This window comes from Chiloscyllium plagiosum, unplaced genomic scaffold (genome assembly GCF_037043375.1).
Source record: "Chiloscyllium plagiosum isolate Xiang-an unplaced genomic scaffold, Cpla_swu_hap1 HiC_scaffold_8, whole genome shotgun sequence".
NCBI classification, from domain to species: domain Eukaryota; kingdom Metazoa; phylum Chordata; class Chondrichthyes; order Orectolobiformes; family Hemiscylliidae; genus Chiloscyllium; species Chiloscyllium plagiosum.
In genome coordinates, this window is record NW_028270146.1 from 18,400,184 (window position 1) to 18,419,016 (window position 18,833).

An 18,833-nucleotide genomic window follows, 5' to 3' on the forward strand; every position below is an offset into this window, starting at 1 on the left:
AGATTGAAATTGAAGGGCGGAAGGAGAGAGAGAGAGTTCCTACACAGCTCCTTGTTGAACCTCTCACCACATCTAGAGCGAACTAAAACTGCTCAGCTCAGCTAGAGAGCTGACCATTACCTTCTCTTTATACAGGTCACTTCTAAAACATGACCACTTTGGCCTGAAGTCTCATCCGTTTACATATCAACAAAAGGCCTCTTTTCATCTCTGTACAAAACCAGACCGATTGGAGCCCGTTCTGGTCTATTGCTCCTCTGAAAAAAATCAAGGACGGAGTCTCTTTGAGCCAAGGAGCAGCTTTCAGAAAATAAAGGGACTAGCTTTGTGACATTGGTAAGTGGATGTCAGGTCTTAGGGGGAGGGTGAAAAGTAATGGCAGTATGTTTGGTTCAACAGGTGAGAAGGGGCTACCTCATATCGGAGGTGTTCAGCCTTGAGGAGTCAGGCTGGTGAGGGAGGGGCTGTCGGGTGAGGAAGGATTTCAGGACAGATACAGCAGTGTCATTGGGATTAGGGATCATTGGGTCTGGTGGTGGGGTGGAGCATTACAAGATCTGTCAGGAGTGAGGGCCATTGGGTTTAACACCTGCGGGGAGGGTTTGCAAAGCCCAGGTGGGGGACAGAGTGCAGGCCTACAGGGAATAGAGCTAGTTGGGTCAGGAGGCTTGGCCGCTGTGCTGGTCAAGGGTTTGGAAGCCCAAGGTTGGGTGAAATTGGGTCAGAGGGCATCTGCTTGAGGAAACCCACTGTTATGAGGGATCTGGTTTTGGGAAGGTTCGAAGCATTGGAGAGGGGTTGGAGGTGCAGATGGGGTGAACAGTTGCAAGTTAAGCAGTCAGCTAATTTGTTGTCCAGGAGTTAGAGCACATTTTCAATGCTCTAATCTTTTCGAGATAACTATTAAACTTAACAGAGGTAGAATTCTCTGAATGTACGGATTTTGAGGTCATCTTCACAGGATCCCAGGTGAAGGTGATGTGCAAATTGGATAGAGTCATGGAGGTCTACAGTGGAAAAGGCCCCTTGCCCATTGAGTCTGTGCTGATCAATACCAACGATTCCTCCATTCCCATGTTCCATCACTTGATCCCTACCCTTTATATCTTGGCATTGTAAGTAAGACCTAAATAGTTCTTCAATGTAATAAGGGTTTCTGTCCTTCCAACCTTAATTTCCACAGGGATTCCACATGGTCCTGATTACGACTCCGGTCTACACTGCAGAGACAACTCTTTTGCCTTCGGAGTATCTGGGGCAATGTTAATAATACAGCCTTTCAAAATCAGGCAATGTTGATCAGGTTAGTTCATCAGCCTGGTCAAATTCAATACTACCTTTACACTATTCTCTGGTCTCTGAAGTTTGATTAACGTTTTGGACCAGGTTTCTTTAAGAGTCAAGTCACCTTCAATAAACACATTAGGAACTAGAGAATGCATATTGTTCCAAGTGAGTGCTGATTTGTCACCTTTAGATCAGTAGGACGGAAGGAATCCTACCAACTTGACCAAATATACCCAGCAAAATGGGAGAGGGGATTAGTCTTCGTAATGGTTACCATGAAGTGGTCAGATTGCCAACTTAATTTCCACAAGTAGGGACATTGCAGGATGTTGTCAGTCAACTGTAATCCAACCTGTGCCTCTCAGGATTGATTCTCTTTCCCCAACACAAAGACAATTACTGTGACATTAGAAGAGGATTTACGAAAAAAAATAAATTAAAATTCAGCTACTGCAGAACTGGACTTACTTACAATTGCCTGGACTTTCCTAAATGCCTGCTAATTTGCACATTGAGGTAATTACAAGCAACGTTGCTGAAGCAAATCTATATCCCCTCTATTCCAGGAGTAAATTAAAATACCTCTGAATATGTAATTTAGAAATGCTCTTTTCTGTGATATATGTTCCCTAAGACATCACACTCCCAAATAATTCAGTGTTTTATTTTATTGTGTGCTGAATGAATGAAGATAAACAACACACTAAATTAACCAGGCTGGCACACAAATTGTGTGTGCTGTGAATCTTTTGTAATAAACTATTACAACAGATGACCAGAGTGTAAAGACACTTGTTAGTCCTCAGCTGGAGTATTGTGTGCAGTTCTGAGTGCCATACTTTAGGAGGTTTGTGAGGGGTGCAAAAGAGGCTTACAAGAATGGTTCCAGGGATCAGTCATGAGGAAAGTTTGAAGAAGCAGCACAGTGGCTCAATGGTTAGCATTGCTACCGCACAGTGCCAAGGATCTGAGTTCGATTCCAGCCTCAGGCAGCTGTCCGTGAGGAGTTTACAGGTTCTGTCTATGTCTGCATGGGCTTCCACCCAGAGACCAAAGATATGCAGACGAGGTGGATTAGCCATGAGAAATAGAGGGATGGGGGTGGGATGCCTCTTCAGATGGTCAATGTGGACTCGATAGGTGGAATTACCTGTTTCTAGTGCAGGGATTCTATGAGATAGACATTTAGCTATCGAATGGCAGAAAATCTGTTTTTCTGGTTTAAAGGGCTGAATGGCCTGGTTCCAAGTATGGTGCACATTATTTATTCAACTGAGAATCAGCAAGATTTCTATAACAGATATCAGGTGCTGTAGAATATGATAGAACTAGTGCTAAGGTCTGGAGGTATATTACTGTACACAATTTGCATTTATATAAAATAAGTAAGTGCACTAACCAGTAAAAAACAGATTTTCGGCTCATTTTATTATATTCCATTTGTAGTCTCTTGCTGCCCACACACTGAACGCTGCATTTCCTCACAATACAGTAGTGAGTACGCTCCAGAAATACTCCATTGCCTTGAGAAGCATTTCGGGACAATCTTATAACGTGAAAGATGCTATTAAAATGTTAATTCATTATTTTTTAAAACTGTTTGGTAAAATCCCAATCCGATGCTGGTTATAAAAGTTTGGGCTAGGGGCTTGAATGTTCCGGGTGGAACTGGATATTGGGATGGGATGGTTCGGAGCTAAATTTGAATGGGTAAGGATGTCCTTTCCTTATTGTTGACTTCTCTTCAGATGTATTAGAGAAAGCTGGAAAACAATTACCACTTGCAGCGGAAATGGGCAATGTGACAGAATTTAAACAAAAATAGACCATTGTGATTCACAGTTAAATGTCTTGTCTCCTTGAAAAGCAGATCATTTCACCAATTACTCATATGCTTCACCACTATTTACACCATTGTATGATTTAATCTGCAAGTAAACAAGATTTATTGACATGCTTATGTGAAGCTGTTGCCCTTTTAGGAAAGGAACGCAAAACTAGTTTGACCTTTCCACCACTGTGCCATTTTTAAGGTTTTCACAAATATCCTAGTAACCAGGGATATAATTACACTTTTTTAAAGTGATGCCTACACCTCCCATACAACCAACTGTCAGACTCTCCTGATGACTTACTGTGTGCTTATGACTGCCACTATCAGTGCCAGATTGCTATTCACAATTCATTCCCTTTGCCACCATGTCCTTTCCTAGGTAGTCACCAATCCACTGAACCCTGGAAGTCCATGCCTTCTCTGAGCTTTTTCAAGTTGTAAACTCCAGCACAAAGGTTTGAATGTTAGCGTGTCGTTTAGGGCCGTTGACCCATTTTCACCATTCTCTATCTACCTTAGTCATAGATCTCCCCCCTCCCACTGTCAATCTGCACCTTCTCATCTTAAATCTCATATAAACCAAACACAACTTTCAAAGTCTCAAATTTCTCCATTGTGAAACCGCCTACTTCTACCACAGTAACGTCTGTTGCGAGGAGAAAGCGAGTACTGCAGATGCTGGAGATCAGAGTCAAGATGAGAGTGGTGCTGGAAAAGCACAGCAGGTCAGGCAGCATCTGAGGAGCAGGAAAGTCTACGTTTCGGGCAAAAGCCCTTCATCAGGAATGAGGCTGGGAGCCTCGGGGGCAGAGAGATAAATGGGAGGGGGGTGGGACTGAGGGAGGAGGTAGCTTTTCCATCTGTGCTGGAAAAGCACAGCAGGTCAGGCAACATCTGAGGAGCAGGGGAATCAACGTTGAGAGTGCAACAGGTGGAAGAAGGTGGGGTGAAGGTGATAGGTTGGAGAGGAAGGTGGAGCGGATAGGTGGGAAGGAAGATTGATAGGTGGGACAGGTCATGAGGACGTTGCTGAGCTGGAATAAGGTGGGGGGGGGGGGGGATGAGGAAACTGGTGAAGTCCACATTGATGCCCTGGGGTTAAAGGGTCCTGAGGTGGAAGATGTGGCGTTCTTCCTCCAGGTGTCGGGTAGTAAGGGAGTGGCAATGGAAGCAGCCAAGGACCTGCATGTCCAGGGTAGAGTGGGAAGGGGAGTTGAAATGTTCATCCACGGTGTGGTGGGGTTGATTGGTGCAGGTGTCCCGGAGACGTTCTCTGAAGCATTCTGGCTGAACACTTCAACTCCCCCTCCCATTCTGCCGAAGACATACAGGTCCCTTACCTATCATCTTCACCCCCTCATCCATCCACCTATTGCACTCTCAACATTGATTTTCCTGCTCCTCGAATGCTGCCTTACCTGCTGTGCTTTTCCAGCACCCCTCTAATCTTGACTCCCAACATCTGCTGCGATTCTAGACTGGAGCACCAAATTTAAATTACAGTCCCAGACCGGCACAAAATTTGCATTACGGTCCCAGACAGGACACCAAATTTACGTTTCAATCTCAGACCGCACACCAAATTTACATAACAGATTGGATGCAAAATTTATGTTACAGTCTCAGACCGGTCACCAAAGTTATGTTACTGTCCCAGTCGGACTACCTAATTTATGTTTCAGTCTGGTCAGGGACATTTCAGGTCAACATTTCGGGTCGAGTAACCTTCTTTCGAACTGAACGGTGGTCAGAAGAACGGTCACTGGACCCAAAGCGTTGACTTTTCTTTCTCTCTGCAGATGCAGCCAGACCTGTTGAGTTTCTCCAGCTATTTCTGTTTTTGCTTCAGATTTCCAGCATCTTACAGTTCTAAGTTTCTTTTTGTTTAATTTATTCCCTTGCCTCACTTATGCTGCCTCAGTGCATTACCTGATATTTATCTGGAATAAAATTTGTTTGATCAGCCCATCTGACCAGCCCATCCTCCCATTACCTAAGGCTCACTATGTATCACCCTACCAATTTTCATATCAGCTGCCTTAAATCCTAACTGTTATACCTAATTTCACCTTTGACGTCCTGTTCAGTGAACCCTGAATTGTTTTGAGTGACCAATTGAAAACCTTGCAATGAGCTCCTCCTCTATTGCTAGGCAGAAGTGAACGTTGACTTGCGCACACAAAATGATGCTTAGAACTAAAGTATCTTGTTACATGTTGCTTTGCTCCATTATCTGCTGCTGAAACTGTGCCTTTGTAACCTCTGCAATCTCCAATCCTCCCTTGGTCACCCTTCATCAACTCCAGCTCATTGAAAACTCTGCTGCCCACAACAGGTCCCACATCATGCATCACTGACCTACTTTAGCCCAAATCCTCCCTTGTTTCAGGTTATACATTTATACCTTCTCTGAACCGCTTCCAATTTATTTACATCCTTCGTTAAATAAGGGGACTAAAATATAGAATTCAAGATATGGTCTCACCATTGCCTTTGAAGCAAACATCCTTAAACTTATGTTCAATTCTTCGTGTAGCAAGGGATGGTGTAGCGATTGTAACAAGGGCTAGGTAGATTTCATTGACTTTGATTGGGGCAATCAGGGAGCCTTGGCTGACGGGTATAAACAGGATATTCAGAGTTCCCTCACTGTAGGGACTGGCTCTGAGCTGGCTGTTCAGAGCCCTTACACTGTATACATGTAAATAAAGAATGACATGGTGACAGGATACCAGTCTCTGTGCTGTTATTTCAGATAGCCTTCTTAATTACTTGCTGCTCCTGCATACTAACTTTCTATGATTCATTCATTAGAATACTTGGATGCCTCTGCACCACTGAACTCTGAAGGTAAACTATTCATAGCTGATGGTTTGGCTTTGCTCCATACTGACCCTGCCCCACGATACAAAAGTGATTCGAGGACTAATATCTCAACTCCTGCAAAGCACACAATGGATGGCTGATCTATCAGGTGCCCTCCAGGTTAAACAAATCATATACCTGGCAGCCACTTCCTGCTGCTCATACCATCTCTTTCCTGACCTGCAGGGAGGCAACAGTGAACCTTGGTGTTGTTGGGACATGTTACAAAGCCGTGTTACTGCTCTGACATACTATTCCCTCAGGACAGATCTTTCCAGACGCTTCCGCTTTAAACAGAACCTGTTGCTTCTAACTTCCGCAAAATAATCAACTTCCACTGTGATCTGCATCCAAACACGGCCCCAGAATTAGATGCTGCCAAGCTTGGAAAAGCCCAGCCAAAACTATCAGTCTTCCAGTCAATCAAATGTTTGTCCCACTGACTTAGAATCATAGAGTCATAGAGATGTACAGCATGGAAACAGACCTTTCGGTCCAACCCGTCCATGCCGACCAGATATCCCAACCCAATCTAGTCCTACCTGCCAGCACCCGGCCCATATCCCTCCAAACCCTTCCTATTCATATACCCACCTAGATGTCTTTTAAATGTTGCAATTATACTAGCCTCCACCACTTCACTGGCAGCTCATTCCATACACATACCACACTTTGCATGAAAATGTTGCTCCTCAGATCTCTTTTATATCTTTCCCCTCTCAGCCTAAACCTATGCCCTCAAGTTCTGGACTCCCCCACTCCAGGGAAAAGACTTTGCCTATTTACCCTATCCATGTCCCTCATGATTTTATAAACCTCTATAAGCTCACCCCTCAGCCTCCGACATTCCATGAAATATTAGCCCCAGTCTATTCAACCTCTCCCTATAGCTCAAATCCACCAACCCCGACAACATCCTTGTAAATCTTTCCTGAAACTTTTCAAATTTTACAACATCCTTCCAAGAGGAATGAGACCAGAATTGCACGCAATATTCCAAAAGCGGCCGAACCAATGTCCTATACAGCTGCAACATGACCTCCCAACTCCTGTACTTAATACTCTAACAAATAAAGGAAAGCATACCAAACACCTTCTTCACTATCTTATCCAGCTGCGTCTCTACTTTCAAGGAGCTATTAACCTGCAATCCAAGATCTCTTTGTTCAGCAACACTCCCTAGGACCTTCCAATTAAGTGTATAAGTCCTGCTCTGATATGCTTTCCCAAAATGCAGCACCTTGCATTTAACTAAATTAAACTCCTTCTGCCACTCCTCTGCCCATTGGCCCATCTGATCAAGATCCTGTTGTAATCTCAGGTAACCTTCTTTGCTGTCCATTACACCTCCAATTTTAGTGCCATCTACAAACTTACCAACTTTACCTCTTATACGCACATCCAAATCATTTACATAAATGATAAAAAGTAGTGGACCCAGCACTGATCCTTGTGGCACTCCACTGGTCAAAGGTCTCAATCTGTAAAACAACCCTCCACAACCACCCTCTGTCTTCTATCATTGAGCCAGTTCTGTATCCAAATGGCTAATTCTCCCTGTATTCCGTGAGATCTAACCTTGCTAATCAGTTTCCCACTGGGAACCTTGTCGAATGCCTTGATGAAGTCCATACAGATCACGTCTGTCGCTCTGCCCTCATCAATCCTCTTTGTTACTTCTTCAAAAAACTCAATCAAGTTTATGAGACATGATTTCCCACGCACAAAGCCATGTTGACTATCCCTAATCAGTCCTTGCTTTTCCAATTACATGTGCCTCCTGACCCTCAGGATTCCCTCCAACAACCCACCCATCACCTACATCAAGCTCAGCGGTCTATAGTTCCCTGGCTTGTCTTTACCGCCCTTCTTAAACAGTGGCACCATGTTAGCCAACCTCCAGTCTGCCGGCATCTCATCTGTGACTATCGATGATACAAATATCTCAGCAAGGGGCGCAGCAATCACTTCCCTAGCTTCCCACAGAGTTCTAGGGGACATCTGATCAGGTCCTGACGATTTATCCACTTTTATGTGTTTCAAGACATCAGCACTTCCTCCTCTTCAATATGGACATTTTTCAAGATGTCACCATCTATTTCCCTACATTTGCTTCAGGAGAAATTACGTTGGTATGAATGCTTCAGCTGTGATTCTATCTGACCTGACCTACTCTGTAATTCTGAACTTTAATGGTGGATGTCACTACCCAGAATGCAAATTATATCACAATATGCCCTATCAGTTTCATTAAAAACATACATGCAGCAACAGGACGTGAGTATACAGTAAGCAGTAACAATTATCACAGAGTTGTTAATGCACAGAAAGGTCATTCAGCCCATTATTTCAGACTCAGTGCCACATTCTTACCTTTTCCTCATAACATTTAATTTTTATTTTCTGTTTAAATAATAATCTAATGGAGAAGAAGGTGACTGGGTGGTAATGTCACTGAGGTCCAGGCTAATGCTTTCGCAAAGGAGTTGAAATCCCACTTAAATGCCATTAATAAGAAAAATTCTAAAATTGTTTGTAATGGTCAATTGTTGTAAAGACCTGATTCTGGGGAAATAAATCTGCTGTCACCTGTGACTCCAAATCTACAGTGATGTGGCTGACTGTGAATTAGCTGAATAACCCACTCATACCAGGGATAATTAGGGATGGGCAACAAACACTATGCTTGCCCACATCCTCTGAACAAAAGTTCAGGTACAGCCTCAAATGGTTTCCATTTAAAGCTCTTGTTAGCTTGTAGGGCAACTCCACCTGTCCCAATGGAGTCTTTCATCGTTCCTGGTTTCACCATTCACTGGCTTCCCTGAATTAAACGTTCGTACAAATTAGCTGGAAATAAGGGGGCGGGTGAGACAGATGTAAGCTAGACTTACATTCCCTGAGACACTTTTCTGAGGAGATGCATCAGCTGTGAAGTTTTCAGATTCAGTTGTCAACATTCTTGTAGGGTCATAGGCCTTTCCAAATTCACAGGTACATGGAAACAAATGTATAAATAGTTGCATACTATTAGTTAGATTTAAGCGGATGGCTGAGGCAGTTTGATAAGTAGGTGGGTGTTGGGGTACAGGATCTTTGTAGTTATTGATCTGTGAATTTTATTGAAATAATAAACCAGACAACTGACGTACTACAACGATAGAACCTTGAATTTCTGATGAAAGGCCATGGCTTTGAATACAAATCATTCAAGGAACAGCATTGCAAAAAATAACTTTGCTTTTGTAAACTTCCTTCCACTACCTCAGTACACTCCAATAGAGCGCTTTGGAAGCGCAGTCTCTGTGCTACATTTGTGTTATATCAGCTCCATAATGGCAGCAGAGAGGTGTAATTGGGAAGACATTTCAGTGTTTGGCTCTGTTGGTTTCAGGGTTTAAGAGGGGACAAAATGTCCATTACATGAAAAAGATGTAGCACAGAATCAGGTCATTCATCTCTCAATTAGATAGGTTAGTGGCTATCGTGTCTATGGCCTATAGCTTTGGTCTACCCCAGAAATAGAAACATCTTCACTGCATCAAAACCAACATTCAGAACAAGAGTAACACATTTAGATACTGAAGGCTACTCCACCATTCATTAGATTGTGTCTGTTCTGCACCACAACTCCATTTGCTCCAATCTCCCTTAGTCCCATTATGTTATAAAACTCCATCATCGTAGTTTTGGGAGTTCAAATGGTTTCCCTAACAATGTGAATCTTTCAGAAACTATAACTTCAGGTTTCACAACTGGATATACTTTGCAATGTTCCAGATTCCTTAAGTACAGTTGATTATGACGGAACGCAACAGATTTCTGTTTACTGATGTCATTGAGGGATATGGGGATAGTGTGGGAACATAGCGTGAAGGTCGACAATCAGTCATGAGGTCGAATAGGTGACAAGCTGAAGGGCTCAGTCCTGTCCCTTATGTTTTCCTTGTTCAAACATTTCCAGTACTGTCAACAAATTGATAATCCCACATCAACAACTCAGAGGACAACCCTGGATCAATGACAACTTGAGGCAGGAATCGATTGACAACAGAATGATCAACGCAGTAAATGAGTGTTTTCCTTAACATTGCCAATATGAGAGAACTTCTAATGGTTTAAAGCCATGTTTTAACATCAGGCATTAGCCCCACTCTAAGACTTGAGGTGCTAATCCACATCAATACAAGTCTGAGGGACTGCAACATTGTCAGAGGTACCAGCCTTTTGAATGAAATGCAAAACTAAGGTTCCAACTCCACGATCAGGTGAGTCTATGGGACCCCAGGTGGTGTTTGAAAGAAGTAAGTGAACTCTCCTGATATACTGCCAAACCAACACTAAAACAATTAGCCAATCATTCATTGCATTGCTGCTTGTGGGCCTTGTTATTCCCAATTACTGCTGCATTGACCTACATTACAAAGGCTACACTTTGACAATAATTCACTGTTAGTGAGGCACTTTGGAAATGCTGAAGACAGAGCAGGCATTGGATAATTTCAAGTTTACATATTGTCATGTCAAGACATGTTTTTGATTCTTCAATATTTAAGATTCCCATGAAGCAAGATGGGATCCTGGGACTCAAACATGTCCCTATTTCCTGGCAAAGAAACTGCCCTTGGATTTCAAACACACTCAGTTCTATTTGTGCTTACGTTTCAATGTTGCTGACCTTTGTTGTTTGAGGTTTTGGAGCTTTGGGGTGGGGTATTCTTGGTGGCATATCATGACACTCCTCTGACAAATGTCGATTAGTCACTTGTTATGAATTCAATGCTGGAAGTACCAGGTGGTCGATTGGGAAGTCAGACTATTACGAGGGCTCTACAGGCCAGTTTACAGGGAGAGTCCGCTCACGCAGGCTTGTATTCCATGGTGTATCAAAGGCTTAGGGATTTCTTAGGATGTTGAGAGGAGTTGTCAGGGTGGATATAACTTTCTAGCTGGTAGGAGTATCTAGAGGCATAAGCTTAAAACTGGAGATAGGCCATTACGGAGACAGGTGTGGAAATATTATTTCACACAAAGATGGTGGATCACTCTGATACACGATGCTCCAAATTCCAGATTAATTGATACTTTTAAATCTGAGATTGATAAGATTATTTTCTAGCCAATGCTATTGAGAGATATAAAGCTGAGGCAGATGAATTCGGTTAGGATATGCATTAGCAATGATCTCATTGAATTGCAACAGAGACTGAGAGGAATTAATATCCTCTTTCTGTTGCTATTTATCAGGTACTATAATAATTACCCCTTGGTGTGGCATTCTGTGTGTCAACCCAGGTTATATGCTCAAATCTCTAGCTTCAGATGCCAACCAGCTTCACCTGTGGGCTCAGAGGTGAGAGCCAAATATGCTGCTTCGGGGGGTAGATTTAATAGAGATGTTCAAAAGGTGTTCGATTGAGTAACAAAAGTATGACGAGCAGCAGGAACTCGAGGACCCAACTGCAAGATAATTGGTGGAAGAGGGGAGGTGGGGAGATGTTTACCTTACAGACAGCGAACTCTAATAGTCTGGAATGTACTGCCTGAGACCATGCAGATTCAATAGAAACTTTCACAAAGCAAATTGAAAATACACCAGAAATGGGAAAAAAAAAACATGCACAGCTATGGGAGAAGAGTAGGGGATTTAATTTGATAACTCTTTCAAAGAGCTGACAAAAACGCAATGGATCAAATGGTCTCCTTCCAAGGTGCAAGCTTCTAAGAGTCATGTCCTTAGGCAAGAAAAGAAGAAATCGATCTTACAGGGCTTCCTGTTGTTGCAATCCCACCTTCAGAGTAAACGTGCAATCACTGCTAGAGAAAACACCACAGAGCTTGGCTCTGGCAATCTTGCAGTCAGATAGTTCAATGGCAAAGGCAGCCCAGGCCCCCTCCCCAAGAATTACAATCTGTGTTGACAGGTCTATTCAGTTTGTGTATGTATGTTTGTATGTTGGAAGTTAATGAGGTCTTTGAGTGATTCCCTGGTTGAGTTTGAGGTCAAAGTCAGCATTACGTTACAAACTTTGTCATGCTTCATGGGTCGGAGATTCTTCAATCCTGCCTCCACTATAATGCTGCTACTCCCAAAAGGGAGGTGATACCCTAACAGTACCCAGATAATGTGCTAGGTTCAAATTCTGCCATGGCAGATGGTGAAATTTTGAAAAGATTTGTGGCTCAAGTTGAGTTTCTGGATGTAAGTTTGCTCGCTGAGCTGGAAGGTTCATTTTCAGACGTTTTATCACCATACTAGGTAACATCATCAGTGAGCCTCTCATGAAGTGTTGGTGTTCGTGACCAGCTTTCTACTTATCTGTTTAGGTTTATTTGGGTTGGTGATGTCACTTCCTGTGGTAATGCCAGTTTTTGTGGTACTGTCATTTCCTGTTCTTCTTCTCAGAGGGTGGTAATGTAGTCCAAGTTGATGTCTTTGTTGATACAGCTCCCCTTGGAATGCCATGCTTCTAGGAATTCCACTGAAAATGACATCACTTAAACAGATAAATAGAAAATGGGCCACTAACACCAGTGCTTCACCGGAGGCTCACTGATGACGTTACCTAGTATGGTGACGAAACACCTGAAAATGAACCTTCCAGCTCAGTGAGTAAACTTACATCCAAATGGTGAAATGTCAATTCAATACATATCTGGAATTCAGAGTCTAATAATGACCATTGTCAATTGTCAGGAAAAGCCCACCTGGTTGACTGATATTGTTGAAGGAAAGAAACTGCCAGCCTTATCTACTCTGGCCTTCATGTGACTCCAGACCCATAACAACATCATTGACTCATTGGGTAATTGGAGATGGGCAATAAAAGCTGGAATAGCTGGCAATGCCCATCCCATGAAGGAATAAATAAAAACTGATTGTAGAAGTTGGGCCTCGCGACTTTTGGGTCACTTAAGTATTTACCCCAATAGCAGGGTCAAAAGCCAGACGTTCACTGAATTGATCTCTTCTTGTGTTGTGAGGTTTTAATTTCCTTCTTCTGCCTGTTAGAACCACAGAATCCTGCAGCTGTTGAAGGTGGCATCTCACTACCATCTTCTCAAGGGCAATTAAAGACGGGCAATAAATGCTGGTCCAGCCAGTGTTGTTCATGTCTCATAAAAGAAATCACAGAATCATTAGGATGCATTCTGTTCTGATTTTTGTTGTGCTTCACCAGTCAGAGGATTCTTCAGTCCTGCCTCCGCTATAACACCATGGCAGATAGTGAAATTGTAAGGCCATTTAGTCCATTATCCCCTCACCGGTTCTATTACCTAGTGACAATTTTCTGCCTTTCCCCCATAACCCTATACACCATTTTTATCTAAATAATCATCAATAACCTCATGAATGCTGTCACAAAGCTGGTGCCCTTTGTTCTAAAAGCTGTTCCTTTTCTCAAGGATTATGTGTCCTTGGTTTTTATCAGTGGGAGAATAACCCAGGCCGGGCTCTAATTAGACTGGTTTGGTACAGAGATTAAAGGGTATTGAGAGGCCTTTTTATTTATATGTAAACAGATGAACTTCAGGCCAAAGTGGTCATGCTTTGGAAGTGACCTGTAAAATGAAAGGAGAGTTGTTCGCTCTCTAGCTGAGCAGTTCAGTCCAGAACTAGTTAGGAGTTCAGCTGTGCGGAAACAGGCTGCAAAACTCTCTCTCTTTATGCCCTTCTAACTTTAACCTATAAGCATCTGTTCCATTTTTAACTGTTTTAAGGGGGTTTACTTATTTGAACTGTTGCGTATATTCAGAACAGCGTAATTAAATCTAGTTTGGATAGACTGAGTTGTGTAGGGGTTCTTTATTCTGCTCTTTGTGTTTCATTGTATAATTTTATGAATACATTTCTGTCTGTTTTAAAACCTAGTAGTCAACCTAGCTATCTTACTCCGGCTCATTCTCACTGTACACTTACCAAACAAATTATGGTCTGCAAAGTTATGGTCTGGGTTGCCTGCTCAAGAATGTTTTGAGTGGTCCGGCCTAGTCCATAACAATGCCTCAATCGAACCTGCCTCCCCACAATTCCAAGCAGTGCATTCCACACCCTAACTACGCACTGTGTCATATCCCCACGCAATCTCACTCATGGGCACAACCATCTACATATGCAAACACGTTCTGGCAGCACTTGGGCAACTTGGTTCCATTCAAATGGTAGAGTCTGCCCTTCACTGAAGACCCTACTGGATGCCTTTAAGATGACAAATGGAAATGGTCGCTCATCCAGGCAGATTGTCTGTCACTGTGGAAGGTTGGGAACACCAACTAAACTCTAGGAGTAAGCGGAAAAGCTGAATGGAAGGGTTTTTTTTTCCTTGGAAAAGTTACCAGGGAAAGCTCACTGAGCATCAAAAAAGAGATAATGGTTTGACAGAATTGGTTGAAGAGAAATTTCAGATTGAGGTGTGACCTAATAGAAGTTTATAAAATCATGAGGGGCATGGATAGGGTGCATAGTCAAGATATTTTCCCAGGGAAGGGGAGTCAAAAACTAGAGGGCGTAGGTATAAGGTGAGAGGGGAAAGTTTTAAAAGGGACCTAAGGGGCAACGTTTATACTTAGAGGGTGGTGCATATATGGCATGAGCTGCCAGAAGAAGTGGTGGAGGCTAGTACAATTACAGCATTTAAAAGGTATGTGGATGGTATAGATGTGAATAGGAAGGGTTTATAGATATACGAGCCAAATGCTGACAAATGGGACTAGAATAATTTAGGGGGATATCTGGTCAGCATGGATGAGTTGGACTGAAGGGTTTCTTTCTGAGCTGTACATCTCTATGACTCTACGAGGGCTAGCAGGTAAGAAAAACTGAGCAGAGGTGCTCTGTTAAGGAACTGGAGTACCATCACATGGCTGATTCTCTATCTCAATGACATTCTGCCGCTCTCTCTCCATACTCCTTGATGCTCTCTATACCCCTACATTTAGCTTCTTAAATGTATCCAGTGACTTGACCTCCACAATGTTTTGTGATTGAGAATTCCACAGATTCATCATCTTCTAACTGAAGAAATTGCTCATCTCAGTCCAAAATGGTCTATCGTGAGAAACATCACGCAGGTATTCAGTTCTGTCCAGTCCTGTTAGATTTTTATACACTTCCATCTGATCTGCTCTCATTCATCTAACCTCCAGTGACTACAGCCCACCCAACCTCTCCTCACAGGACATCCTGGCATTCTGGGATTCCCTCTGGTGAACCTTGGTTGCACTCCCTTGATGGCAAGTACATTTCCCCCAGGAACTCTGGGACAAAAGAGAACAGACAAAACTATTGCAATCCCAGAAGATGAGTTATTTGCAATGGGTATTTAGTTTAAAATTACAGATAATTTGTTCTTGAAATCCTCTTTTCCTTTGGCCAGGAATTGGTTGTGACAAGTCACATCACAGAGAAAGAACATCTGAAATATTAAAATGCCAATTTGGAAACACAGCCTGTGTGTAGAAATTCAATTGCTGATTGATGGGACAGATTCTGTGGAATGACACTTCTGTGCGTCCTCAAGTAGATAACTGGTGGTGATCTTTCTGGTGGTAAACTGGTGGTTTACCTTTCTGGAAGTCAATAGGCAGCTGAGTCTACACATTGACTGATTGAAAGGCTGGAGTGTATTCAATACCAAGACAAAACTGATTAATGTCATCAGATGTCAAATGATTGTGGCGATGGGTGGGAAAAAGTAGGTATTCACCACTTTATAGAAATTGTCCAAGACTGATGACATGATGGCCATTTGGCACATCATGGCAGTGGTGGTTGACTGAAGGCCACTCAGTTTCATCCTGTCACCTTCCTTCAGTAGCTCTGTAGTCCTACAGCTCATGCCTTTGGTAAGTAGGCATCCAGGGACTTTTTAAATATGCTGAGAGTGTCTGTCTCTACTAACCTCTTAGGCAGTGAGTTCCAGATGCCTGCCACACCCGAGGTCCATAGAATGGGCTCTTGTTGTGCTGATGTTGTCCAAACTCAGGACAAGGTAAGCAAGTTTAAAAAAAGTCAAAGAGAGGATAAAAATAAAAAAGAAAAGCAGTCAGAGCGGATACAGCACCTTTACTCCATGCCATCTTGGATATTTGGCACAAACTGCCTGGAGAAGTGGTTGAGGTGGCTACAATTACAATATTTAAAAGACATTTGGACAGGTACGTGGATAGAAAAGTTGAGAGAGATATGGGCCAAACATGGGAAAATGGAACTAGTTCAGTTTTAAAACCTGGTCAACATGGACAAATTGGGCCGAAGGGTCTGTTTGCATGCTAAATGGCTCAATGGAGAATATGGGGATAGAGTCATAGAGATGTACAGCATGGAAACAGACCCTTCAGTGCAACTCATCCATGCTGACCAGATATCCTAAATTAATCTAGTCCCATTTGCCAGCACTTGGCCCATCTCCCTCGAAACCCTTTCTATTCATGTACCCAACCAGATGCCTTTCAAATGTTGTAATCGACTGAGGTTAGCCAGCAACTTAAAGTTGTGGTTGAAAGAAAAACAGGCATTCCTGAAAAATCTACAAATACAGCTGTCAGACAAAGGCCTGAGGTATGAAGCTAATGCTTGTGGGCTAGAAACGAACAGATCGAATCGAAAACTTAACACAGAGGATTGAAATGATGCAAAAAAACCAATGTTGACATAAACAAAAGTGCTTTTATTTCTATACTGGGTGTGAGTAGCATCTGGAATGATAGACCTGAGAGTGTGGTGGAGTTTCAATGGGGGCACAAAGAAGACCATGCCTCCCACATCGAGGCAATTGATGTTGCTCTTCCGAAGGAAGATATGGAACTGTCTCCAAATTGGTAAATCTTCATTGAAATGATCTCATACGTCCAAACATTTTTTTGTTAACACTGATCACAAAATCCATTTATTGTGAAGCAGAAACATGGAAAGGAATGAAAACTTTAAGAAACACAGAACTTACGTTGGCCGTAAATATTGATGAATAGTTTGGAAATTTGCTGGCCAGAATAGGGAACTGGGGGATTAAAACTGGATGGAGAGAAAGGATAGCAAAACTGGAGTCAATGGGAATTAGGAGGATAGCTCTCTGTTGGTTGGAGTCATATCTAGCACATAGGAAGATAGTTGTGTTTTACACAGCTCCAGGACATCTCTGCAGGACTTCCTCAGGGTAGTGGCCTAAGTCCAACCATCTTCAGCTGCTTCATCAATAATCTTCCCTCCGTCATAATCTCAGATGTGAGGTTGCTCACCAATGGTTGAATAATCTTCAGCTTCATCTTCAGAAACTAAAACCATCAATGTCCAAATGCAGCAAGACAATGTTCAGGCTTAGGCTCACAAGTAGCAAGAAACATTTACGCTACGCAAGTGCTAGGCAATGGTCAGTGAGAAAATCTAATCAACATTCAATGACATTAAAATTGCGGAATCAAACGTTCTGGAAGTTACCACTTTAGATTTTAGATTAGATTCCCTACAGTGTGGAAACAGGCCCTTCAGCCCAACAATTCCGCACCGACCCTCCGAAGAGTAACCCACCCAGACCCATTTCCCTCTAACTAATGCACCTAACACTATGGACAATTTAGCATGGCCAATTCACCGGACCTGCACATCTTTGGACTGTGGGAGGAAACCTGAGCACCCAGAGGAAACCCACGCAGACACAGGGAGAACAATAACTGAACTGAGAATGTGGTGCTGGAAAAGCACAGCAGGTCAGGGCAGCATCTGAGGAGCAGGAAAATCAACATTTCAGGCAAAAACCCTTCATCAAGAAGGGCTGATTCCTGATGAAGGGCTTTTGCCCAAAACCTTAATTCTCCTGCTCCTCAGATGCTGCCTGACCTGCAGTGCTTTTCCAGCATCACACTCTCGACTCTGATCTCCAGCATCTGCAATCCTCACTTTCTCCCAATAACTGAACTGGACCAGCTATAAAAGTACAGTGGCTATAATAACAAGTCAAAGGCTAGGAATACTGCAGCAAATAAGATTTCCTGACTCCTCAAAATCTGTCCATCATTAACAAAAGCGCAGGTCAGGAGCGTGATGGAATACTCCCCATTGACCGGATGAGTGCTGCTCCAACAATATTCAAGAACCTTGACACCATGCAAGACAAAACAGCCAATATAACTGGCATCACGTACACTCTCTCAACCACTGGCACTCAGTAGCAGCAGTGTATACGATCTACAACATGAGCAGCAGAAATTCACCAAAGTTCCTGAGACAGCACCTTCCAAAACCATGACCATTTCCATTCTTGTCAAAATATATTGCCGTTGCTTCACTATCACTGGGACAAGATCCTGGAACTCCCTCCCTAATGGTATTGTGGGTGTTTGCATACCCCAAGGACAGCAGTGGTTTGGGAAGGCAGCTCATCACCACCTTCTCATGGGAAATTAGGGACTGGCACAGCCAACAAATGCCCACATTTCCAAAAATCTCCCTCTCTGTGCACCTTCTCTGCAGCTGTAACATTGTATTCCTCACTCTGTTCTATTGCCCTAATGCACTTTATATGGTATGATCTGCCTGTACTGCACGCAAAACAAAACTTTTCACTGTACCTAAGTACATGTGACAATCAAATCAAAGAAAAATCAAAATCATAAGGCAAGGAAAGTGGGGATGGAATGAGGCAGCTCCTGAGGAAAGTCTGCTTTTGTATTGCGAGACAGAAGCAATCTCCTCAGAAATAGATGAGGCAGACCAAAACAAAAGCAGTCTCAAATTGTGAATACCGAAGTAGAAAGAGCAGTCAGACATGGGCTCAGGTGGAAGTGGCTTTGTGCAACATATTCAAGCTTTAAGAAGAGTAGATGAACTGCTCTGTACAAGCAGCAATAA

General features: G+C 42.9%; 1 protein-coding gene across 1 annotated transcript in view; it reads right to left on the reverse strand.

Annotated features, from left to right (window-relative positions):
* adck1 (aarF domain containing kinase 1) overlaps window positions 1-18,833 on the reverse strand; it is a 673,127-nt gene that overhangs the window by 39,594 nt on the left and 614,700 nt on the right. The window lies entirely within an intron of this gene.